Source organism: Neomonachus schauinslandi, chromosome 1 (genome assembly GCF_002201575.2).
Source record: "Neomonachus schauinslandi chromosome 1, ASM220157v2, whole genome shotgun sequence".
Lineage (NCBI taxonomy): Eukaryota > Metazoa > Chordata > Mammalia > Carnivora > Phocidae > Neomonachus > Neomonachus schauinslandi.
The window spans coordinates 23,481,718-23,508,914 of NC_058403.1; the positions used below are offsets into that span (position 1 = coordinate 23,481,718).

Here is a 27,197-nt window from a genome sequence, read left to right on the forward strand (position 1 = left end):
ATTCACAACACCAAATGTTGGTGAGCATGTGGAACAACAGGAACTCTCTTCTGTTACTAGTGGCAGTGCAAAATGGTACAGCCTCTTTGGAAGACCATTGGTGGATTCTTACAAAACCAATCTCACCCTATAGTCCAGCAATCACACTCCTTGATATTTATCCAAAGGAATTGAAAAATTATGTCCACACAAAAACCTGCAAGCAAATGTTTACCTAGTTGCTGAAACTGGGAAGCAACAAAGATGTCCTTTGGCAAGTAAATACACAGAAATAAATAAACTGGTACATCCACATAGCAGACATTATTCACTGCTCAAAAGACATGAACTACCAAGCCATGAAAAGACATGGAGGAAACTTAAAGGCATATTACTAAGTGAAAGATGCCAATCTGAACATACTACCTACTGTATAATTCCAGCTATAGGACATTCTGGGAAAGATAAAACTATGGGTACAATAACAAGATCAGCAGTTGCCAGAGAGGCCAGGGCAGGGAGCACAAAGAATTTCTAGGACAATGAAACTATTCTTTATGATACTATAATGGTAGATAAATGTCATTACACATTTGCCAAAACCCATAGAATGTATAACACCAAGAGTGAACCCTAATGTAAACTATGGACTTTCATGATAACATGTTAATGCAAGTGCATCAACTGTAACAAATGTACCACGGTAGTCAGGATGTTGATAGTGGGGGAGTTTGCATGCAAGTGGGGTCAGGGCATGTATAGGAACTCTCTGTTCTTCCTGCTCAATTTTTCTGTGAACCTAAAACTGCTCTAAAAAATAAATTCTATTAAAAGTTATCTGAATCAGGAACTGAAATGTTCTACGTGAGTAGAACTCTGCACTCTCATAATTATGTTCCAGTTTACTTGTAAAAATGACCATATCAACTAAGCCAAAAATCCAAGACTTGGAAACTCTTAATAAATATACCAACCAGTAGCAAGACCTATGAAAAACAAAGGGAAAGAAGAATTCAGTTATATTAGGCATATTAAAATGGGACACTTCTCCACACACCCTAGGAAATCATTTTTATAAGGGCATATTTTGTGGTGGACACACCCTAAGGTTACCTATAATAAGCCACACCCTTATATAGTCCCCTCCCCTTACGTACAAGTGCAACCCGTGACTTGCTTGTAACCAGAAAAATACAGAAAAAGTAAATGTTGCAGATGTAATTAAAATCCCAAATCTGTTGATATTGAGTTAAATCAAAAGATTAGCTTGGATAAACCTGATTTACAAGTTAAAGTTTTTAAAGAAGGGACAGGGACTTTCCCTGAGGTGAGAGGTTTCTCCCAAGTGGTAGTGAAGAAGCAAGCTGCTGTAAGTTCTTTATCAATAAGGAAATAGGTTTTGCCAACCACCAAGGTCGCTTGAAAACTAATCTTTTTCCCAGTTCAGCCCCTAATGAGAATACATCTCTGCAGATTCCTTAACTGCAGACTTTGGATGCCTTGAGCAGAGAACCCAGGTGAGCTATACTCAGATTCTTCACCAGTGGAAAAGGAGATAAAAAGGTCTGATGTTGTAACCCACTAAATTTGTGCCAACTTGCTAGGCAGAAACAGAAAAGTAATACAGTTACCCAAGAGTACAGGAGTGATTTAAGAATAACAAGAAACTCTAAAAAAGAAATAGTCTTTTACAAATCAAATCAATAGTCAAAAACTTTCCCTCTGAAAACATAGGTGTTCCACAAATTATCAAATTTTAATTTTAGGAAAATATCAGGGACAGAGATAAGCCTATGTATTATACAAATAACTTGGACAGAGAGTAAAAATTGAAAGCTGTTAAACTCATTATCTAGTATAATTTGCCTTAGGAATGCAAGAATGGGTTAGTATTGAAAAATTATCATTGTAAATCACCACATTAACAGCTTGAAGATAAAAAGAAAAACTCAGAGTAGATCCAGAAAAGACATCTGGTAAAAATGTACCAATTATGATAAATCCTAGCAATTTGATAAACCTCTCTGCCAAGAATCAAAGCAACATCATACTGAAGGGGGAAAAATGTAGTCATTTCCTTTACTGTAAGCAAAATACCAGTTTGCACACTATTATAGCTTACAATCAGCAAAGTACTAAAAGTCTTAGCCAAAGAAATATAACCAAAAAGTTGAGGAACAAAAAGCAAAAAATGAAAAGAAAAGGTGATTTTCTTAAAAATTACATAATGATGCCAGAAATCCAAGAAAATCAATATTCACTCTTCCTCAGCTAAGATGTTCTTAGCAGAGTAACTGTATCAAATATAAAAATAATAGCATTCAAATAAATCAACAATAGCAAAGAATTTATATTTACAAAAACCAAGAAAAAGTACCATTTAATATGACAGATAACTTATTATATGATCCTACAAGAACTTTTCAAAAATTAAAGGGAAAGTTTGCTACATCACATTGCATATCAAAATTAGGCACTATTAAAATTTTTAAATCTCTGTGATGTCAAAAGCATAATGAGTAACGTTAAAAAATAAAGAACTGGGGAAAGATAGTCACATATAAGACAACAAGTAGCTAATTTAAATACAAAATTTAAAAACAACCATATATCAAAAAGAAAAAGACAAACAAGAACAACAAACAACAAAAAAGGAGAATTAGCAGAAGAGGAAAAAACAGAGGCTAATGAATATATGATTTAACTACAACTGTGATGACAGTTTATTCTATTAAATTAGTAAATATTAGGTACTCTCAAAATCCCATATTTTTTTTTAAGATTTTATTTATTTGACAGAGGGAGAGACAGCCAGAGAGGGAACACAAGCAGGAGGAATGGAAGAAGGAGAAGCAGGCCTCCCGTGGAGCAGGGAGCCGGATGCGGGGCTCAATCCCAGGACCCTGGGATCATGACCTGAGCCGAAGGCAAACAATGACTGAGCCACCCAGGCACGCCAAAATCCCATGTTTTGGCCAGCATGAGGGAAAATGGAAAAGAAGTACTAATAAACTGCTGGTGGGATCATAAATTTCCTAAATACTTAAGAGATAATTTCCTGAATAACTGGTATGATTTAAAGTGCTCATTGCCAAACCCATCAAGAGTGCCATAGGGAAACAAAGATTCAATGCAGCATTGTTTGAAAAGCAAATTTGGAAAGAAATCTCATTAGAAATGGAGGAGCACAGAGTAGGAAATACACATAAATGATAATTCCATTATCTGTGTATATACTAGTCCTCTTCTAAAATTTTCTGGATAACTTATGTGTTTCCTAATATACTTACAAATGAATAATAACAGTGAAAGTCTTGTATAAAGGTAAGCAGTCATATACGTAAGTGATAATCTGCAAAATTTAGTAACAAATAAATAAATAAGTAAATAAATAAATAAAATAATCTGCAAATGGAAGACTGAATGGCTTGATAAAACCTCAAGTCCCAAAATCCTCAAGAAAAGAAAAGAAGTGTGATTTTTCCTTTCAAAAAACAAATTAATGAGTTTGAGAAAATAGGAAGTATATGTTATTACAGTATACAAAGTAATATGTGAGAATAACATGAGACCACAAATAAAGAAAATTTAAGTTAGGTTTTTGTTTTTTTTTAAAGATTTATTTATTTATTTTGAGAGAGCGAGAATGAGAGAGAGAGAGAGAGAGAGAGTACATGAGTGGGGGAGGGTCAGAGGGAGAAGCAGGCTCCTCGCTGAGCAGGGAGCCTGATGCAGGACTCGATCCCAGGACCCCGGGATCATGACCTGAGCCGAAGGCAGTCGCTTAACCAACTGAGCCACCCAGGCGCCCCATATTTAAGTTAGGTTTGCTTAGGAAGTGTGAAGGAGGAAAAGCTCAAGCTGAATTTTAAAAGACATTAATAAAATCCTATCACTCAAGTATAATGATTGGAATGAGAACAAAGCTCTCAATGAAACCTATAGGAAACTCTAATATTAAGGTGTACAAAAATAGAAGTAGACACTTCAAAGAAATAAAAGTACTCATCTATCATGTGCCTGGCCATCTAATAGGCCCTTCACACAACTTTCCTAAAAATATCTTGTACGCATATACTATCTCTTGTCAAAATAAAGAAATTAGGCTTTGATAAGTTAAAACGGTCAAATAAGAAACTCCCGATGGCCAGAAACATAAGCCTTCCTCATTCTGAAATTCCTCTCCTAAGAACTAAAACTCAGAAACATGGTAAGAGCATGGCTTCACAGAAGGCAATAAAGATTCTCAAAAGGATTATAGACACAACAGAGAAGTGAAATGAAAATTACACAATTGGAGAGAATGATGGATGGCATTTGGCAGAGTCACTGAAATAGGATAAAGTCAGGATGTGTGTGGTGGTAAAATGATTGAGAATTAAGGAACAAGGGATACTAACTGTGCTATTTTGAGTGACTGCACTGTAAGGAAAGAAAATGAAAGGATGCTTATATAAAAAGAATTATATGGGTTTTTATCTGAGAACATTTTATGGCTATTTAAAAAATGATACTGTAGTCTACCAACATCATTCTGAAATTATAGCCAGTGCAATAAGACAAATTATTTATTTATTTATTTATTTTAAGATTTTATTTATTTATTTGAGAGAGAGAGAATGAGAGAGAACATGAGAGGGGGGAGAGTCAGAGGGAGAAGCAGATTCCCTGCTGAGCAGGGAGCCCGACGTGGGATTCGATCCTGGGACTCCAGGGTCATGACCTGAGCCGAAGGCAGCCGCTCAACCAACTGAGCCACCCAGGCGCCCCAAGACAAATTTTTTAATGTGGAATAAAGATTGAAGGGCAATTAATAAAACTATTTCATTCACAAATAATATGATTGTGTATCTATATATGTGATTATATATATGTAAATGAACAAATTATATACAAATCATAAGCATGGAACTTAGCAATGGCAATATACAAAAATCAAGTTCTATATATGAGGAAAAACAATTAGGAAATAAAAGATAAAAGATAATATTTCCTGCAAAAGAAACAAAGTACATAGTAATAAATCTAACAGAAGAGGAACAACAGTCCTCCCCTAAGAGCTACAAAATGTGAATAACATTAATTAAAGATCTCAATAAATACACTAATCCAGCTTCTGGGTTTGGGAAAATCAACATGGTAAACATAAAAATTTTCTCCTAATTAATATATTGATTCAAAGCAATCCCAGTATAAATCCCAGCAGGTACCTTAGCAAAATTAGCTGTTTCCAAAATTTATATGAAAAATAAAGATTTGGGGCACCTGGGTGGCTCAGTCGTTAGGCGTCTGCCTTCGGCTCAGGTCATGGTCCCAGGCTCCTGGGATGGAGACCCCCATCGGGCTCCCTGCTCCGCGGGAAGCCTGCTTCTCCCTCTCCCCCTCCCCCTGCTTGTGTTCCCTCTCTCGCTGTGTCTCTCTTTGTCAAATAAATAAATAAAATCTTTAAAAAAAAAAAAGAAAGAAAAATAAAGATTCGAGAAGAGCTGTGCCATCTTGGCAGAAGTATAAAAAAGCTGAAGAACCTTTATTCCCAGGTATAAAGATGAATTATAAATATATAATAAATATGATAGTATACCATTAGTTCAGGAATAGACAAATAAACAAGGGGAATACGATAAAGTACCCAATAATCCCAATTGTTTCTGGGAGTGGGTCAGTCGGATAGCCACTTGCAAAAATATGAATCCTGAGCCAGCAGCTCTGAGGCGGCGGTGGGCTGGGGGTTGGTGCAGGTGCAGCGCACCTCTCCCACGGCCGCTCAGGTCTCGCGCACCCAGCGCCTGCCTCCATCACCCCTAGCCTGCGCGAGGCCGCGGCCCACACGCCACAACCAGGAGAGACAAGCAACAGTAACAATCAGAGAGCTCCAACAACAGCGACCCAGAGACTGGAGCAGGACTGCCTTCGAATTAAGAGAGACCTGGTGCCTTACGCATGTCCTGAGCGCCCCACCTTCCCATATTCTTGGATGGCACTTATGTGGCCCGAGGCCCGGACATGATTGACTCATCATGAAGGTGGCTATTATCGTAGACAACTAATTTTTTTTTTTTTCCAGAGAATATCTTTTTAAACCTCCTAGAATTTATACAACACCCGATGGAAGATTTAAGTGCAATGCGTGCTGTCTTTCCATCACAGATTTCCACCCAGACATGTGCAACACTGCCTGGTCGGTCTCCACCGTCCTCACCTCCTTAGCTTCATGACCCTGAAGGGCCCCACCCCGGCCAGTGGAGAGACTTGACACTTCCCTGCTGGCAGCCCGAAGTTCAACGTTTCACTCAAAAGACAAAATGTTTTGTGACTTACTTCCTTAACTCGTGGAGGAAATTAAAGAAAACCAGAAAGCACGAGACGAACTCAGCTCAAACTCTGGGCTTACCAGACATGGCTCCAGAGGGAGCCGCACCACGGTCTGAGGGGGCTTCAGCTCCTCCATGGGCTCAGGGACTCCAGCAGGCCAACCCGCACCATAGACTCACTGGCTAACCAGTGCCTTACAGGTGGCTTCAAAGCCTTCCTTCGCCTACACCGCCAACTAGGGTGCTGAGGGGTGCAGCGCACGAGGGAGCCCCAGGCGGCGCGAAAACAGAGGACGCTGGGCCAGAAGTGCCGCTGACCGGGTCCCACAGCCCAAGGCTGGGGGTAACATTTTAAAAACCCTTAAAATTAAGGAAACAAAACCTAAAGTGTGTAGGTAGTTTGGATTCTCAATTCCTGAGTTCTGTCAGGGCTGTGGCGCTCAGGTGTTGATGATGAGGAGCGTCATGTTTTGGATGTATAACATCTTTTGTATTGTCTTTTGGTCCCGTTTTAGTAAACCTGTTTTTTTTATTAGATTTAGTCACTTAAAAATATAAAACTCGATGTCTATTAAAAGTTTTTTAGTATTAAAAAATCACATTTTAACATTTCTGAGTATTACATGAAAATATTTGGTTAAAGTACATGACAAACAGAAACAGAAGGCACTTAATAAATGTTTGTTGATTTTCAAACTGAATGACTTTGCCAAATAAAAATGACAAATGCAACCCTATGTAACTATTTTATAACAATCAAGTGTAAATTATTTCACAGATCTTTTAATGAATAGTATTCATCCCTAGGACAGTTCATTAACCATTAGCAAAAGATTGCTTTCAAAATGCTTTAAGTCACCTTCAACAGGTGCATTTATTCTGTATTTTCAACCCAATGAAACGTAGTGGAAAAGTATTCTGAATGAGAGTATATAAAATAAATAAAATCACTTTAATAACCTGGATAACATATACCTAATTATATCACTGAATTCACAAAAATTAATTCCAGACATATTGTACACTTAAATATGAAAGATATAACAATACTATCTAGAAGAAAAAATATCTTGATATTTAGGATCTTCATGATATTGAGGTAAGCAAGTATTTTTTAAACAGGACATGAAGACAAAAAGGATAATTTGACCTACATTAATTTAAACAAATTTTATTCATCAAAAGATACCATTAAGAGAATGAATAAGCAAGTCACAGACTAATTTACAGTTCGTATTACTGACAAAGAACTCATAGCCAGTATATATACAGTACTCTTACAAGTCAACAAGAAAGAGACAGTGTATTAGTCTGCTTGGGCTATTGAAACAAAACGCCATAAACTGAGTGGGCTCAACAAAAGTAATGCATTATCTCACCAGTTCTGGAAGCTAGAAAGCCTAGATCAAGGTGTCGGCAGTATCGGTTTGTTCTGACGCCTGTGAGGGAGAAATCTGTTCCCTGTTTCTTCTCTAGATTCTGGTGGTTTGTTAGCAATCTTTAGTGTTCCTTGGCTTCTGCTGTATCAAACTGATCTCTGTCTTCATCTTCACTTGGCAGTCTCCCCATGTGTATATTCATCTGTGTCCAAATGTTTCCCTTTAAAAGGACCAGGCATAATGGGTTAAGAGACACCCTAAACCAGTAGGACCTCATCTTACCTAATTATATGTGTAGAACCACTAGAACAAATAAAACGAAAAAGACTGACAATAGCATGTGCTGTCCAAGATGTGAAGTAACTAGAACTCTTATATGCTAATGATGGTAGAACAAGTCAGCACGAATGGCTTGGAAAACTGTGGCTTCCTCTACTAGCATTAAGTATTCAGTAATTCCATTCTCAGTATATGTTGCAGCAGCACTGCTTGAAATAGATGAAAGCTAAAAACAACCCCTTAACAATGTGTGTGTATGTGGGTATATATAAGTTTTTATATGTGTGTATTTATATGTACATATTTATATATATAATATTTATGACTATATGTATATATTTATACATGTCAATATTTGTATTTGTTAAATATTGGAAAACTAACATATGTCATTTTACTAAAAGTACATTATTAAACTCAGAATATATACTCAATACAAATACTCATTGATAATTTCCCTCTGACTCTTAAATGATAGGAAATAATGCTTAGGTTTCAAATGCAACTTCTGGACTCATTGATGAGGTTTTTTGTTGTTTATTTATTTATTCATTCATTCATTCATTTACTTATTACCTTTTAACCACCTATTGTATTTTTAACATAGTTTATTTGACAGTTGTTCAAACCATTTAGGAAGTAAAAAAAAAAAAAATACACAAATGTAAATCATTGAGGTTAGTAAGTAAAATATCCCGAAACATCTTTCATTGTATTTTTTTTTAAGATTTTATTTATTTGACAGAGATAGAGGCAGCCAGAGAGGGAACACAAGCAGGGGGAACAGAAGAGGGAGAAGCAGGCTTCCCACTGAACAAGGAGCCTGACACAGGGCTCAATCCCAGGACCCTGGGATCATGACCTGAGCCAAGGCAGATGCTTAACGACTGAGCCACCCAGGCACCCCCTCTTATATGTTTTCATAACCATCAGTACAATCACTATAAAGTATGGTCTGACCCATAGCAACTTTTAAAATATAATTGTATTATTATAAATATACTTCCTGAACAATGGAACCTCAGCTTTAAGGAAATTTGTCTTATTTATTAATCCATTTTTTTTTTTTTTTAAAGATTTTATTTATTTATTTGACAGAGACAGCGAGAGCAGGAACACAAGCAGGGGGAGTGGGAGAGGGAGAAGCAGGCCTCCCGCTGAGCCGGGAGCCCGATGTGGGACTCGATCCCAGGACCCTGGGATCATGACCTGAGCCGAAGGCAGTCGCTTAACCAACTGAGCCACCCAGGCGCCCTATTAATCCATTTGAATGAAAGTTCAAAGTTCCAATTAACTTATTACATCCTAAAAGGACTGCGCACAATTATTATTATTATTAAGGTGTTAACTTTAATCAGAATTTCCCACTATTTGAGGTAACAGAAGTATACTCAGATCTGGTTGTACATCATTTACATTCAGCCTCAGTTTGGGGTTAAAAATATCATAAAATATAACTATAAATAATAACAATAAACTTAAAAACAAGAATCATAAATACCTGGAAAAATGTACTCTTGCTCTCTTCATAGCCTATGACTAACATTGATTTTTTTCATATTTTGATGATGAGCCTGGTTGTGATATCAGAAGCTTTCTTAACACAATACTCTACAAATGTTGAAAATTGAGAGTTGACATTTAGGTGAAAACATTATTCAATTCAAACTTAAGAAAAAATTGATGAACAAATATTATTTAAGCTTTATTTAATTTCAGTAAAATATGATTAGTATATATATATTTTAGTCTGGTGTTTAAAATCTCTCTTAGTCTTATATTGTTTACCTAAAGTGTTATAAGGAGTGCATTTTATAAAATATTTCATAGTAAAGAAAGAAAATAAGATACCCAGAGCCCCCATTCTATTGTTTTTTCTAGACTTCAGGCTAAAACTTGAATTAAAATATAAATATATATGGAATATATATATATATATATTATACACATATATTTGTGCTTTATGAGTATCTGTAAATACAAATATATATTATAAAGAATGTATTATATATAAATAAATGTGTCTATGTGTGTAGTGAGTGATATATGTATCTATGTATATAGATATAGATCCTTCCTTAAGGTAAAAAAAAAGTGCACCTTTCCAAAATAAGATTCACAAAGTACCATAGCTAACTTATTCTTGTAGCTTTGACTCAATTTTTTAAGGTTCTTGACTACTTCTAAATCTTTGGGCCCAGTGGTTGGGAAAAGAGAGAAACAAAAATTAACTTAAGACATAACAAAATAAAACAAAAGAACTTAAAACATAGCAGGTGTTTTTAACTCTTCTGCTCCCCAGAGCCACACATCTGTGGCTTATCCTGACTTAATATAACTATATTTTGTTTTGTTGTGATTTTTTTTTTGTCAATGATTTGTTTTATGTTCTTTTTATACTTTGCTGGAAACCTGAAAAAAATAGGTTATTTCCTGGGGCAAGGGTGACCTAAAACTATGTTTTTCCTGAATTATCTGGGTCTAATTCTGTACCGTCTTAATAGAAGTAATTTTCCATTGGCCACATCTATTGAGCAAAGGAGTATTAAGAAGACCAGTGAATTCCTTGGGGTCCTATTTACTCCCATTTTGTAACAGCATTCCAGTTCATACTTAGTAAGTAGAATTATTCACCTTGGCCAGTAAGTACAATGACCCTTTTTTCTTCCTGTTGGTTTAGTGGTATGAGATGTCAAAAATATTAGTAGGTATGTGAGGAGTGAGTTTCTAAACCACTGGAGATAAGAATCTTTTCTAAGGGGAAATATTTGTCCATTGGCACCACAATTTCTTTTTTTTTTAATTTTTTTAATTTGTATTTATTTATTGAGAGAGAGAGAGAGAGAGCATGAGAGAGAGGAGGGTCAGAGAGAGAAGCAGACCCCCTGCTGAGCAGGGAGCCCGATGCAGGACTCGATCCTGGGACTCCAGGATCATGACCTGAGCCGAAGGCAGTCACTTAACCAACTGAGCCACCCAGGCGCCCCGGCACCACAATTTCTAAATACTCCACATAATTTGATTCAGGATTTGGAAGAAAAAGTATCTTCAGTAGATAATCGCTTATAATACTGACATGGCCCACATCCCTGTCTTCTGCCTGATTCTTGGATCCCTGTAGTCCAGCTAAGTAGTAGATGTCATCACATCTAACCTATTAGGCATGGGTTCTATAACTAAGTCTTTAGCATATCATCCCATTATTCTATTGTACCTGCTTTTTCTTTTTTCTTTTTTTTTCTATTAAGCCTGATTTTTCTTTTTTTTTTTTTTATGTTCGTTTTATTCTTAAGTAGAACATAACTAGATTTTGGGGTTTTTTTTATTCTTATGTTAATCCCCATACATTACATCATTAGTTTTAGATGTAGTGTTCCATGATTCATTGTTTGTGCAGAACACCCAGTGCTCCATGCAGAATGTGTCCTCCTCAATACCCATCACCAGGTAACCCATCCTCCCACCCCCCTCCCCTCTAGAACCCTCAGTTTGTTTTTCAGAGTCCATCGTCTCTCATGGTTCGTCTACCCCTCCGATTTCCCCCCCTTCATTCTTCCCCTCCTGCTACCTTCTTCTTCTTCTTTTTTTTTTTTTTCTTAACATATACTGCATTATTTGTTTCAGAGGTACAAATCTGAGACTCAACAGTCCTGCACAATTCACAGCGCTCACCAGAGCACACACCCTCCCCAGTGTCTGGAGTTGGGGTGGGGTGGGAGGGATGGGGTGACTGGGTGATAAGCCTGATTTTTCTAATCATGGATTCAGCCAGTGAATCCTGTGCATGAGATCCCATCCTTATACTACTTTTTACCATAGGTAAACGGAGATATTTTATGGTATTACATGTTGATGGATAAAGCATTCTGTCAGACCATCAACAGTGATGATGGCAGAAGCATTACAGACAGGAAGGAAAATCTAAGATTCAGAATATATCTAAACACTTAAGAACAAACTTTTGCGCCCTCCATGATTAAATAGTCCAATATAGTTAACTTGCTTGCAAGTGACTGTCTATTACCCCTAAGGAAACATACAATATTCTACAATAGAATTGGGGTTGAATGTTGGTAGGTTAGGTACTTAGCAGGGACAGTAAATAGATCATTCCTAGAGAGGGGAAAATCCATGTTCAAGTGCCCATGAATAGCTTCTATCTTTGCCACCATGGTTAAAGTATACATGGACCCACAGTCTAAAAATTGAGGTGGCTGGGGAAAAGGGCACACAGATATCTACATATTACTCCTAACAGACCACTATTCTACCTGAGTCCTTGGATTTCTTCCTCTTTGATACTCTAGGGATATTCTGCAATTTCTCTCTCATTGACTGAAGGTCATATCTGAATCCAGGATATAATTGACCAACCTAATTGACACAATTCCCAGGTGCTTAAGCCAATCACTAATCCTGAGTTGGTGTATTCATATAAATACATTTGGCCTCACTAGTTTCATATCTTGTCCTCTTTGGTCAAACATCTTTCAATCCACTCCCCTCTTTGTTCCCTCTCAACTCCTGCTGATACAAATTGGCATTATTTTAGTGTGTGTAGTCTACTTTGTCCCAGACCACGTCTTGTACTTTTTCTGTTGGGGCTATGCTGGACTCCAATTTTTAAAGGCTAGAGGTAGAATGAGAAGTTATGGTTGTGAATTTCCAGTACAATAAGCATCTCTTCATGAAGAAACTTTCCTAGTGAAGTCATTGGAAGGAATTTATGAAAGGAAAGGCCAGTTCTTGGAGACAGAGAGGATGAGCTATTTCTGAGATAAGGAACACTGAGTTATTTTAGAGATCAGAATGATCAGCCTCATCTGGATCTGCCCAATGTTTCCACCAAATATCTCAGTATTCTACTCTCCCTACCATGTACTTATCGTGAAATATATATGTAATGGGCTTTCAAATCTGCACCCCTGAAATTAAGTCTCTTGATTGGGTCCATAACTGCAATTACCAAATTTTCTGATTTTTCATATGTATTCTAAGTTTGATATTCAAGACCTTTATACTTCTTCCCTTTTATCCCTTGTAGGAAAGTTAAATCATGTAGTGTTAGGAAAGTTATTCCTTGTAGGAAGCTAAATCATGTAGTGTTAATAATTGTCACAATACTTGATCTTTGACACTTTGCCTCCACCTGTACTCCATTCCATGCCAAAAGCAGCAATGAGCTTAGGGTGAATGACACCATTATCAGTATTCCATTTGCTCCTGGCAGAGAGATTATCAACATGTGATAGTCAAGTATCTGAAAAGAAATAGCACCCTCTAGAAGGAGTAATTTACAATGTCTTAATAGAGAGACAGTTTACTAGAGTTTAAGTAGGACAGTGAAGTACCCTGGAGCTATCTATGGAGGAAAGCTGTTATCAAAATTATCTAGTATCCAGTATCCAGTATCAGCCAAGATTGTTTCAGCTAAGAGGCATTATTGTGTTGTAAGTGCTACATTCATTTGTATAAAATAGAAACAGAGATTAACATGATATTTGTTAGATATAACAATGTATTTGTATTATACAGTAACCTTTAAACAGAGAGTGTATTACTACAAATGTATAGCAGTTAATGTTAGGTTCTTTCTTAATTGCACTTATGAAGAATATGTGACTTCAACAAGATAGAGTTATTTTCCCTCATAATAGTCAAGACCTAGGAAGCCTAATGATGTTAAAGTGTTTTAATCCATGAAGTCCTTGGAAATTGAGATTCCTCTGAGCTCAACACTTCATCCCTCATTAAAGATGTTGTCCACAGCTCCAGGAATGGGAAGAAAGAACAAAGTCTTCATCTGAACTTTCTTTCAGTGAATGTTCCTAGAAGTTTCCATCACTTCTCCTTTGTTAGAACTTAGACTTTACAGACTTCATGCAAGAAAGACTGAATACTGTGTTTTTAAATCTTTGGTGATTACATTTATGGCTAAAAGGTTCTCTTAGCATGTGGTAGTGGAACACTTTTATCAGAGTTCCACCTAGTTGTTTCTGACCAACACTGACAAATTCTAGCTTAGGGAAATACAAATATGAGTAAAGAAAGATTTAGGTAAATTTTTTTGAGTTAATGTTAGACTCAACCAAGCCATGAAAATATCAATTAGGAACTGCAAGAATAAGGAAAATGTTTTCCATGCAAACAATCTATTACAAATATACTTGAAAGAGATCCTTGGAGTCATTACATTGTAAAAATTGCTGTGAAACATAAAGTAAAATGTTTGAATTGCTGTTAATATACTTCTCTTCTTGAGACTATCATTAAAGTTTTCATAATAAGATCTTTTTCTAATTTACTAACATTCCACATTTTGTGCAAAACCCAACTCTGTCTATAAAAATTAATATTTAATATAGCATATATATGCACATTTAATTATTTAAAATTATTTCTAAATAATTTAGCATAAGAACATCATTTTGACTATTCAAGGGTGTAATTTTTTTTTAAAGATTTTATTTATTTATTTATTTGAGAGACAGAATGAGAGAGAGAGAGCACATGAGAGGGGGGAGGGTCAGAGGGAGAAGCAGACTCCCTGCCGAGCAGGGACCCCGATGCGGGACTCGATCCCGGGACTCCAGGATCATGACCTGAGCCGAAGGCAGTCGCTTAACCAACTGAGCCACCCAGGCGCCCCTCAAGGGTGTAATTTATATATTGTGCAAAATAAGAATTGAAATAAAAGCAGGAATATCATCATGTTTTAAGAAAACATAGAGTGTATAATGAGCAAAGTCCTTATGATTAAAAACATTAAAAATATCTTCAAAATTATTAAGAACATGGTTAGACATGCCCTTAATTTTTCTAATGTTAGATAATTAATTCAGAAATCTGGTGTTTTTCTGCTTTTATTTCTTCTTTACTAACTGATGTTTTCCAATTGAATTTTATTTCCCAGATAAAAAAATAAGTGCAAAAAATTCATATTAAAAATAGTTTTATAGAGCTATCTCTCAAAGATCAAGTTAATTTCTTTTAAAGGAAATAAATACTTAAATGAATACTACAATGGGCAGTATGTAAGGTATTAAGAAGCACTCTAATTCACACAAATTAAACCATAATTATAGGTAAAGGTGTTAATATGAACTAAAAAAGAATAGTGGCCATCATTTTCTGTGAACAGGATGAAAATTGTTTGATTATAAACATCATTTCACATAGGAAAATGAAGAAACTATATATTTCATTTACTGAATTAGGAATACAACATGATTTTAGGGGGTAAGTTTTCAGGTAAGTAATCACGATAAAATTTGAAAAAACGATGTAGTAAAACAGAAATAAAAATAATCAGGAAATAAAAGACATTTGCTCAAAGATTAAACTAGAAATCATCCACAATATAAAAATAAGTTCTATCAAACAGCCATATAATTTTTACTGAAATACGCATCAGATAGCATTGAAATATGTAAATCTCTAATAATATACCTTTAAAGTTATTTAGAAAAGATGATTCTATCAGGCTATAAAGAATTTGAATTACTACATATTTTATAATATATGTCTACTTGTAGAAAAATTTTCAAAACAAAGTATTAGAAAGAAGTTACTCTAAAAAGATGGAGAAATTATTTTAAGCAAGTTTGCTCAAGTGTGATTCAAAAAACTAATTAAATAGAAATCTGTTTTATTTTTCAAATAAAATAAACTCACTCTTGTATAACTTTCTTTTTTTTAATTTGATTTTATTATGTTGTGTTAATCACCATACATTACATCATTAGTTTTTGATGTAGTGTTCCATGATTCATTGTTTGCGTATAACACCCAGTGCTCCATTCAGTACGTGCCCTCTTCAATACCCATCACCAGGCTAACCCATCCCCCCACCCCCTCCCCTCTAGAATCCTCAGTTTGTTTCTCAGAGTCCATAGTCTCTCATGGTTCGTCTCCCCCTCCGATTCCCCCCCTTCATTTTTCCCTCCCTGTTATCTTCTTCTTTTTTTTTTTAACATACAATAACTTTCTTTTTTATATTTTGAATTGAGGATAGTACACAATGATCTTTGAGTTTTCATATTTGGAGATAGTCTTCCTCTCCTGGTAATATCCTTTATGTTAATTTCTTCAAGAGCCTTATTTTGAATAATGAACAAACATATTAACAATCACTTCATAAGTATAAATGGTAATGATATCCAATTGATAAAAATTGGCAAGTCCACATGAGGAAAATATTTTTCATAATTTGTGGTTAGCAGGTTGCCTAGTGTATGTTTTAAACTGATTCTTACATTCATTCTATCATTTGTTCTCTTATTTCTTAATTCTTAATCCATTTCATAACACATTCATTTATTTTAAAAACTCCCTAAGCACCTATTCTGTATTTAGCCCTATATGTGAAGCAATTCAGGAAAACAAAAAACAAAAAACTTGAGTATTGAAGGAGATGGTAATCAATTCCACCTATATCCATCAAAAAGAACTGGACTCAATATTAATTTTGGAACCTGTTGGTTTGAGATATGATAACCATTGCAGAAAATGCAAGAAAATAACATATAAATGAATATGAATGAGCAATAATGCTGAGTAAATGAATAGACTATTAAAACGGACCTATTTTTTACCAGCATTTTTATTTTCATGGAAATGTTTTGTGTTTGAATATATTCGATATGGAGAGACTATAGATCAAATAATTCACTAGAAATAATAAACACAAATAAAATAAACAGTAAACATTTATATGAAATGTATTTATATTTTGAAATATTACTCTAAAAGACAACTTTTAAAAGTTTAATTCTGTTTTCTAAGTGATTTTTAAATTGACTTACAAGTAGTGAACTCAGGAAAACTAAACAAAGGTACATTACTAAATTCAACTGAAAATTCAAAATTTTTAATGTTGAACTTAAATGTGATAATAATCTCTTACTTCAGATTAATTACTTTAACTGTGAAGAATTTGAAGATATTAAGTCCTCTTTCCAATTCCTCTTCTACCCTGCCTTTATGAAGTTCTATTCTAGTAGCCACTTTTGGAAAACTTTTTTGATAATTTGTACTCTTTCTCTATAAAAACTGAGCCATCATTTCCCAGAAGATATCTATGATAAAAATGTCATTTTTTTAAACTTTTTTTAAAGATTTTATTTATTTATGTGACAGAGAGAGAGACAGACAGAGCAGAAGCAGGGAGAGCAGGAGAGGGAGAAGCAGGCTCCCCACTGAGCAGAGAGCCTGATGCTGGAACTCAATCCCAGGACCCTGGGATCATGACCTGGGCCAAAGGCAGACACTTAACTAACTGAGCCACCCAGGCGCCCCTAAAATGTCATTTTTACTCAACTGTGAGTCTCGTTCTTTCTATTGAGGTTGAAACACTTTCTGGTACAGGCAAACCTCTTTTTATTGTGTTTCACTTCATTGCACTTTACAGATACTGCATAATTTACAAACTGAAGGTTTGTGGCAACCCTGCCTTGAGCAAGTCTATCGGTGCCATTTTCCAGCAGCATTTACTCACTTCCTGAGTTTTTGTCACATTTTAGTAATTCTTGCAGTATTTCAAACTTTTTCATTAGTGTTATATTTGCTATTGTGATCTGTAATCAATAATCTTTGGTGTTACTATTGCCATTGTTTTGGGTTGCTGCAAACTGCACTCATATATGATGGTGAACTTAAAGAACACATGTTTTGTGTGTTTTGACTGCTCCACTGGCTGGCTGTTCCTCTATTTCTCTCCCTCTCCTAGGGCCTCCCTATTCCCTGAGATAAAAGAGTATTGACATTAGGCCAATTAATACCCCTACAATGGTCAACAAGTATTCAAGTGGAAGAAAGAGTTGCACATCTCTCACTTTAAATCAAAGGCTAGAAATGACTAGGCTTAGTAAAGGCATGTGGAAAGCCAAGGGGGACCCAAAGTTAAGCTTATTGCTCCAGTTATCCAACTTGTGAATGCAAATGAAAATTTCTTAAAGGAAACTAAAAGTGCTACTCCAGTGGATACACGAATATTAAGAAAGTAAAGCAGCCTATTGCTGACAAGGAGAAAGTTTAATGCCACAACATTCCCTTAACTCAAAACCTAATGCAGAAGAAGGCCATCTAGGAAGGCTGAGAAAGGTGAGGAACCTGCAGAAAAAACGTTTGAAGCTTTGCAGACACCGGAAGAGATTTAAGGAAAGAAGCCAACTCCATAACATAAAAATGCAAGGTAAATCAGCAAGTGCTGGTATGGAAGATGTAGCAAGTTATCCAGAAGATCTAGCTAAGATAATTAATGAAGGTGGCCACACTAAACAACAAATTTTCAATGCAGACAAAACAACTTTCTTCTCTTCGAAGAAAGTGACATCTAGGACTTTCATAGCTAGAGAGCAGAAGCCAATGCCTGGCTCCAAAGCTTCAAATGACAGGCTAATTCTCTTATTAGAGTCTAATGCAGCAGAAGACTTTAAGTCAAAATTAATACTCAGTTACCATTCTGAAAGTGCTAAGGCCCCAAAGAATTATGCTAAATCTACTCTGCCTGTGCCCTAAATGGAACAGTAAAGCCTGGATAACAACACATCTGTTTGCAACATGCTTTACTGAATATTATAAGTCCACTCTTGAGACCTACAACTCAGGTAAAAGGTTCCTTTTAAAATATTATGATTCATTACACCTGGTCACTCAAGAGCTCTGATGAAGATGTACAATGAGATTAATGAAGTTTTCATGCCTGCTAACACAACATCCATTCTGCAGACCATGAATCAAGAAGTAATTTTGAATTTCAAGTCTTATGATTTACAAATACATTTCATAAGGCCGTATCTACTATAGATCATGATTTCTCTGATGGATCTGGGCAAAATAAATTAAAAACCTGGAAATGATTCACTATTCTAGATGTCATTAAGAACATCCATGTTTCATGGGAATAGGTCAAAATAACAATAACAGAAGTTTGGAAGAGCTAATTCCCACATTTATGGATGACTTTGAGGGGGATCAAGATTTCAGTGGAAGAAGTAATTATAGATATGGTATAAATAGCAAAAGAACTGAAATCATAAATTACATCATTAGTTTTTGATGTAGTGTTCCATGATTCATTGTTTGCATATAACACCCAGTGCATGGTGATTAATATAACATAATAAAAAAATTTAAAAATTAAATAGCTTTCCATCAAAAACTAATGATGTACTATATGTTGACTAACTGAACATAATAATTAAAAAAATAAAATAAAATAACATTCCAAAAAAAAAAAAGAGAGAGAGAACTGAAATTAGAAGTGGCACTGAAGAAGTGACTGAATTGCTGCAATTTCACGATAAAACTTGAACAGATGAGGAGTTGCTTCTTATGGATGAGCAAAGAAAGTGGTTTCTTGAAATAGAATCTACTCCTGCTGAAGATGCTGTGAATATTGTTTAAATGACACCAAATGATTTAGAATATTACATAAACTTAGTTGATCAAGCGGTGATAGGTTTTAAGAGGACTGACTCCCAATTTTGAAAGAAGTTCTGTGGATAAAATGCTATCAAAGGCATCACATGCTTCCTTTGTGAAAGAAAGAGTCAATGGGTGTGGCAAACTTTATTGTCTTATTATGATAAATTGCCATAGCTACCCCAACCTTTAGCGACCACCACATTCACCAGTTAGCAGCCATCAACATGGAGGCAAGACCCTCCACTAGCAAAAAGATTCTGATTCACTGAAACCTCGCCTATGGCCCTAGCAGCCTGATGGCAGCGCATCTCGTCTGGTCTCGGAAGCTAGGCAGGGTTGGGCCTGGTCAGGACTTGGATGATTCACTGAAACCTCAGATGATAGCCAGCATTTTTTAGCAATAAAGTATTTTTAATTAAGATATCTACATTATTTGGGGGACATAATGCTATTGCATACTTAATAGACTACCATATAGTGTAAACATAATTTTATATGCATTTGGAAAGCAAAAAAAAATTCATTTGACTCGCTTTGTTGCCATATTCACTATTTTGCTGTGGTCTGGAACCTAACCAGCAATATCTGTGAGGTATGCCTATAGGCATTCTTGATTCAGCTCAGTGTCTACAGAAGTTCTCTGCATTAGTCCTATCTCACTTCTAGCACTTTGTTCCCCTATATTGCCCTTTCAATATTTATCATCATCATCTGTATCAGTAAGAAATACAAACTTTTTAATACCCCTCAGTCTTAGGGTGGTACATGGGCACGATATATTTTAAATACATTATTAATTTTATAGCAAACATATTCAATTGAATGAAACAAAGTACTTCATATTTTCTGCCCTTTGATGCCTCAATATCTTTATTTTTTCTTTGAAGAATTAATGTGATGAGCCTTAGGCCTTTTCATTTTATTATGCTCAAAAGATGTTTTAGCTCATTTCATGTTCTAGTCACAATTCTATGCAGGGACTTGTAGGGAGAGAATTTCGGGAAAAGTGTTATTTATTGCTCTATTGAGTTGAACTGTGTCCTTCAAAAATTCAAATGTTGAAATCCTATACCCCCTATATTTCAGAATGTGACCTCATTTAGGAATAAGATTGTTATAAATATGGTTAGTTAAGATGCAGCCACATAAGAACAGGATGGGACTCCAAAATGCCTGGTGTCCTTATAAAAGGGGAAACTAGGCATCACACAATGCCATGTGAAGACAAAGGCAGAAATCGATTTGATGTAGCTGAAGCCAAGGAACACCAAAGAGTGTCAGTATACCAACAGACACGAGGGCAGAGGCATGGAACAGATTCCCCCTCACAGCCTTCATCAGGAACCAAACATGCCAACTAATTGATCTTGGATTTCTAGACTCCAAAATGGTAAGGCAATAAATTTCTGTTGCTTAAGTCACTCATTTTATGATACTTCGTAACACAATTACTATGCCATAAAATCACTTGAAAATTCTATTTAGTCATTTATAAAATGTCATTTCAAAAGATTAGAATTTAATCAAATAACATCATCCTTACTTTGACAGTGTGTCTGTTTATTAAACATGTATTCCAAATTCTCATGTTCAGCATCATAGATAATTCTATGTGAACATAGCATGTGGCAGAAGAGTTAAACTAAGATATTTTCTTTATTTTTCTCTTCCAGCCAACCAATGTGCCAAGACTTTACTTGACTAAATTAAGCAGCTAATGTCTTAAAATATATTTAAAATCTATTCATGTATTTCTTCTCAATAGAAAGATGGTTAGTATATATCAATGGTTAGAATTAAAATAATTCTCATATAATATTTTTTTTTCCTAAATGACCATGTTTGTGAGATTAGAAGATTTCTCCAAAATATGTTCCCTAAAGCTCCAGATTCTTCAAGGATTCTGGCAGAATTAGTACACAAAGGGGTGCCTGGGTGGCTCAGATGGTTGGGCGTCTGCCTTCGGCTCAGGTCATGATCCCGGGGTCCTGGGATCGAGCCCCACATCGGGCTCCTGGCTCAGCGGGAAGCCTGCTTCTGCCTCTCCCACTGCTCATGCTCTCTCTCTCTCTGTGTCTCAAATGAATAAATAAAATCTTTAAAAAAAAAAAAGAATTAGTACACAAAATATGGACCCTGAACATTTGATTGCTATGAATGAAGGTTTTCATTTATTTGTCCTACTTTGAATAATCTCTAGCTTATTCCTTGTTGGAAGGGAATCTGTCTGATTATTGATATTTGTCAGGATTCATATTAAAATGCCATTTCTTTTATTTTCTTTATTTTTTTTATTTTAAAGATTTTATTTATTTAACTGAGAGAGTAAGAGAGAGAATACAAGCAGGAGGGAAGGGCAGAGGGAAATGGAGAAGCAGACTCCCCACTGGGCAGGGAGCCCAACGGGGGACTCAATCCCAGGACCCTGGGATCATGACCTGAGCTGACAGCAGATGCTTAACCGAATGAGCCACCCAGGTGCCTTCTTTTATTTTCTTTAGCTGTGAGTCCCTTGAAAACCATTTGAAGAATTTATTTCCATGAGTCTAAATATTTTCTAACACTAGATGCAATAGCTGACTTCTAGAAAATTATTTCTCTTTACATAATTAGCCTCTTTCCTTTATCCAAGCTCCACATATTGCATCCTTAAATATTATTCTTGCTAGCTGTTGGTAGTTGGTACAACAATAGTTGTACCATTCTTTTTTTTTTTTTTTTTTTTTTTGCCTACAGGCCTATTCCTGTGTTGCTTAGCCCTGGCTGAAAATGCAAATATGTATTTGGAAGTGAAAGACCAAATGATAACAGAATTTATATGTTTCCTAAATGTTGTAATGCTGTATTCTTTTGTAAGATTTTATAGATTAATATGCTCATTTATTTATATGCCATTCCAGTACCATTTAACTATTTAGTATAGAATTTTGGCTTCCAAATTCAAGATAGCATTCTAATCCCAAATAATTGACACATTTTTTCCCATCAGTTTTCTAGTGAAATGACCAAACTGATGTAATAAATCAAATGCTATCATCTCTGACAGTGCTTGAATTCAGGGTTTCCACCCACATACTGAAATTTTCATGAACTTGACCAGGTAGTGGGTGGTGATGACAGGAAAATGAGAGATGGGGACTCGTAGGCCCTACTGGAAGGATTGGGGGCTCCTAAACTTTGGCAGAAATCCTCCAGAGAATTATTATTATTTTCTTCAGTGTCATCCTATTAGAGCTCCAGACATGGGGATAAAACAGAACTCAGGCAGAAATATGTGAAAGATGGGAAAGAAAAAGGAAACAAAGATCCTCTAAGGATCCAGATTCTGAGGGGAAGCAGAATCATATGAAGCAATGTACTCTTTGCAAGTGTCAGGATAAAAGAATGAGTGTAGCGATAAGGAAGTGGGCTTCTAGGAAGGCAGGCAATTGAAAACAAGTATAATGTTGCACTGGTTTCTGACATCCTGAGGAGATATGAATGAAAAAATTATGCCTGAGTAAATAATAGAAAGAAGACGAAAATAGTTTTTAGAGCCTAACTCAGTCCTCCAAATTGAGTAACAGCGTTCACTCTGTAAAGATTCACAAATGTGATCATGGCCAACAGTTCCAAAGAAGGGAACTGAACTTGCATTTGGAACAAGCAACTTGGTTTTTTTGGAGAAGGGAGAGGTGCTAATAGGTGTAACAACTAGACCCAGAATATTTAATAGTTCAGTACACATACACACAAATGTATTTATTTATGATGTAATTGTACAGGGTGTATGTGTATGGTGTGAGGACATGCATCCTCCATTCTTCCATGTCCATTCAAGGACCCAGGCTGCCAGGGACCTTTGTACTTCCCACATGTGGATTCCGAGTTTTCCTTAGGAGTTGTACCCTTTCCAGCCAGCCACGGGGAAAAGAACATGAAGGACTGGCATGGGTGATTTAATGGGCCAGGATTTTCATTGGCACACATCACTTGTACTCTTATTCCATTGAGTGAGACACGCTGTTATACATTAACAACAACAGAGGCTGGGAAATGTATTCAATGTGTCCACCCAGAAAAAACAGAAGATTTTGATGTTCAACTAGCAGGAGATACCACATCATCCCTGGAAAATAATTCTTACAAGAAGCCTCAGAAAAAATTTTAAAACCTCAACTTTTGAGAAAATGTTGCACATACCAAAAGCAAAACAAAACAAAAAAAAAAACAGAAAATAAATAATTATGGGAAGTTAATAATGTTAACTATTAAGATGAAAATATGATATCTAAATTTAAACAAACATCACAACCCAATAAAAGCTGTCAATATGATATAGAAAGATTTAGAAATGAACTTGTGCATTAAAAAAATTATCTTGATGAATTATACCAAAAATCAAAGGAAAACATGATAGGTAAAATGTTGAAAATAAATTTTTAGTATATGCAGAAATATGAAAAATAAAATTGGCCATTATAAGTTATAAATTTCCAGTTGATGATAAGTATTATCTAATATAAATTAATATTATCTAGATATCTAATATTACATATTGGATAATAACTGGTTATACAGTATTAGATATATATCAGATACAACATCTAATATTGTATATCTAGTTTGTATTATCTAATTAACACAAAGAATTAAGGCAGTGTATACCTATATGTGGTCTGTGGACACACATATTACCATTCTAAAGGGATGATGATTTTATTGCTGAAGTAACCAGTTTCTTCTTTCTTATTCTATGGAATAATGAGAAAAATTGCATTTGTTTTAATTATACTCGGATATTTACCTAGCGGTTGTGATTGTTGTCGAGGATTTTGAGCTTAAGTTTCATCACCTATAATTATGGTTAATAATAACCAAACTCAGGACTATTGTGATATTTAAATGAAGCAGTAGACTTGAAAATATCTGGCAGATATCTTTCCAACAATAAATATTTGAGGCTAACACATTTCTGAATGAAAACACATCAATTTCTATATCAATCATGCAATTTTAACCTACAAAAGAAAAATTAAAACTGATTAGAATTAAATTCTAAGGCAGCTTACGTTACGAAATTTTTTAAAAAGATTTATTTATTCATTTGAGAGAGAGAGAAAGAGAGCACATGAGCATAGGGAAGGGCAGAGAAAATCTCAAGGAAACTCCCCAAGGAGTGTGGAGTATGATGCAGGGCTTGATCCCATGACCTTGAGATCACTACCTGCACTGAAATCAAGAGTTGGGCACTCAACCGATTTAGCCACCCAGAAACCCCATGAAATGTTTGATACCGTTGTTTTACTAGTTTTCATATGTGAAAATTGTCAGCAGGCACTTTTTGAAATTATTTTAGGAGTTAACATTTATGAAAATATCTTTTTGAGATCTGGCTTCTTAGTTTTTTAGTAATAAATGATAAATACATTTTTGGTGTTTCGTTTCGATATTAGTTTAACATTTGATTGTTCCAATGACTGTACTTGCCTTGATGATTTAGTTATTAATTTTTCCCTGATATTAATACTGCATTGTTTATATATGTTCAAAAAGGTTTTTGTTTTTTACTTTTTATAGTGGTAACTGTATCATAACACCTGAAAATATTTTATTAATTTATCAAATTGATTCCTAACCTACTCCAAAAGAGCTGTAGTAACTCTGCTTTTGCATAATATTAGAGAAATGTGATGAGATGTTTAACTTAAAATTTTATAATTACAAGGTAGAGTGTAACTGGTAACTGGATGCAGCACAAATATGTAGTGTAACTGGATGATTAGGTAGGGAGAATAATTATTTAAGCTTTTGAATTGGGTTTGTGGTAATTTTTTAATGTAACAATAGAAAACTAAAAAAGCTTTTGGTACTTGGAAGTGGAGTGACACTGAATGATACACCTAAAATGCAGGAGTGGCTTTGGAACTAGACAGTGTGTGAAGGCTAGGAGAATCATGAGGAGCATGGTAAAAATAAACTGGATGGCTTTGAACAAATTGGCAATAAAAACATAGATGTTGAAAACATTGCTGGTGAGAGCTCAAAAACAAGTGAGGAACATTATACAGAAATTCTAAATTGCCTTAGGAAAAAACCTAAATTGACATGAACAGACTGTTAGTAGAAATCTGGACTTTAAGAACAGTGCCAGGGGGTTTTCTGAAGTAATGGAACATGTTATTCCACACTGGAGGAAGAAGAGAAAGAAGAGTCCTTTTTATAAGGTGGAGAAAACTTACTGAAAATGTGTCCTGCAGTTATTTGGACAGCAGAACTTGGGACAAATTTGAATATAATAGCCAAAGAGATTATTTATTTATTTATCTATTTATTTATTTAGAGTAGAGGCAGAGGGAGACAGAATCTCAAGCAGACTCTGCGCTGGGCAGGGAGTGCAGAGCCCGACACAGGGCTCAGTCTCACTACCCTGAGATCATGACTGAGCCAAAATCAAGAGTCGGATGCTCAACTGATTAGGCCACCCAGGTGCCCAGGCCAAGGAGATTTTTAAGCAAAGAGTTGAATACATTGCTTGGTCTCTATTTGCCACTTCTAGCAAAATATAAAAGGAGAGAGATAAATTAAAGCAATAGGTATTAAACAAAAAGGAACCAGATTGATGAATTTGGAAATTTTAGCCTTTCCAGATGACAACAATGCTAAAAGTCCAAATGCCAGTTGAAAGTGTGACATAGAGTAAAGGGAGCATATGACTATATAATCCTTGGCTCAAACATTAGGAAAACAAAGGTCAGAATATTAATTCATAATAGATTAAGAGTGTGCCCTTAATCTCAATCAAATCAGAGGGACTCTGTAAAGTCTAGTATTTTTACACAGCTATCTTGATAAAGCCCCAAAATAAAGAAAATATGATCTCAGAAATACCTGTGAGAATGTCTTTTACCTAATGGAGTAAAACTCAGTCCAATTTACACACTAACCAAGTTTTTTGATAAATTTATATTATTAGAAACACTGCCATTTTGTACTAAATGGGACAAGAGAGTATCGAACGGAGAAAGGCTGTTGAACTCACGAAGATGCAGTTGGAAATATGCTACTTTTCATAAAAAATCAATGACTCAAATGGCAGAAGCTAGAACTCAAGGGTTTTACCCAAGAGTTCAGAGAGAGAACTAGAGAAACGAAGAGGAATAATTCCAAGCTTTGAAACCTGATTTGGCTAAATTAGAAAATGAAATCTCAAAATTTTTGAGCTGATGAGATTAGATGGCATTTGGACTTTGAATTAATGCTGTAGTGGCATGAGAAACCTAGAAGTTTGGTAGGAACATGAATGTATTTTGCATATGGTACAGATGAAATTGTGGGAGCCAGAGGGTGGATGTGGTAGGCAAAATCTTAAGACATCCTCTGCTTCTTGGTGTTACTCCCGTGATTATGTTTCATTACATGGGAAAGGGATTTTTCAGATATAATAAAGGATACTTTTTTGGAGGATTATGTGGGTGTACCTAAACTATTAGCATAGGCCCTTTAAAAGCAGAAATTTCCTTTAACTGGTAGCAGAAGAGAAAGTCAAAGAGATTTGAAGCAGAAGAACTCCACATTTCTTTGCTGACTTGACAGCGAATGTCACCCCCTGGCAGACAGCCAGCGAAGTAACTGGTTTGTCACTACTACCACCACGGAAAGCTAAATTCTTCCTAGAGCTTGAATGAGACTGGAAGTCCATCTTTCTCCAACACCTTCAGATAAGAGCCCAGTCTGGCAGACTTCTTGATTTCAGCTTTGTGAGACCTTCAGCAGGGAAATGAATTGTTTTTTAAGCTTCTAAGTCTGTGGTAATTTGCTCTACAGCAGAACAAAATTGGGA

The 27,197-nt window shown here is 35.5% G+C and overlaps 1 pseudogene; it reads left to right on the top strand.

The window, feature by feature from the left end:
- The first annotated feature begins 4,122 nt into the window (after positions 1 to 4,122).
- LOC110571166 lies at positions 4,123 to 6,477 on the top strand (annotated as a pseudogene).
- The last annotated feature ends 20,720 nt before the right edge of the window (positions 6,478 to 27,197 follow it).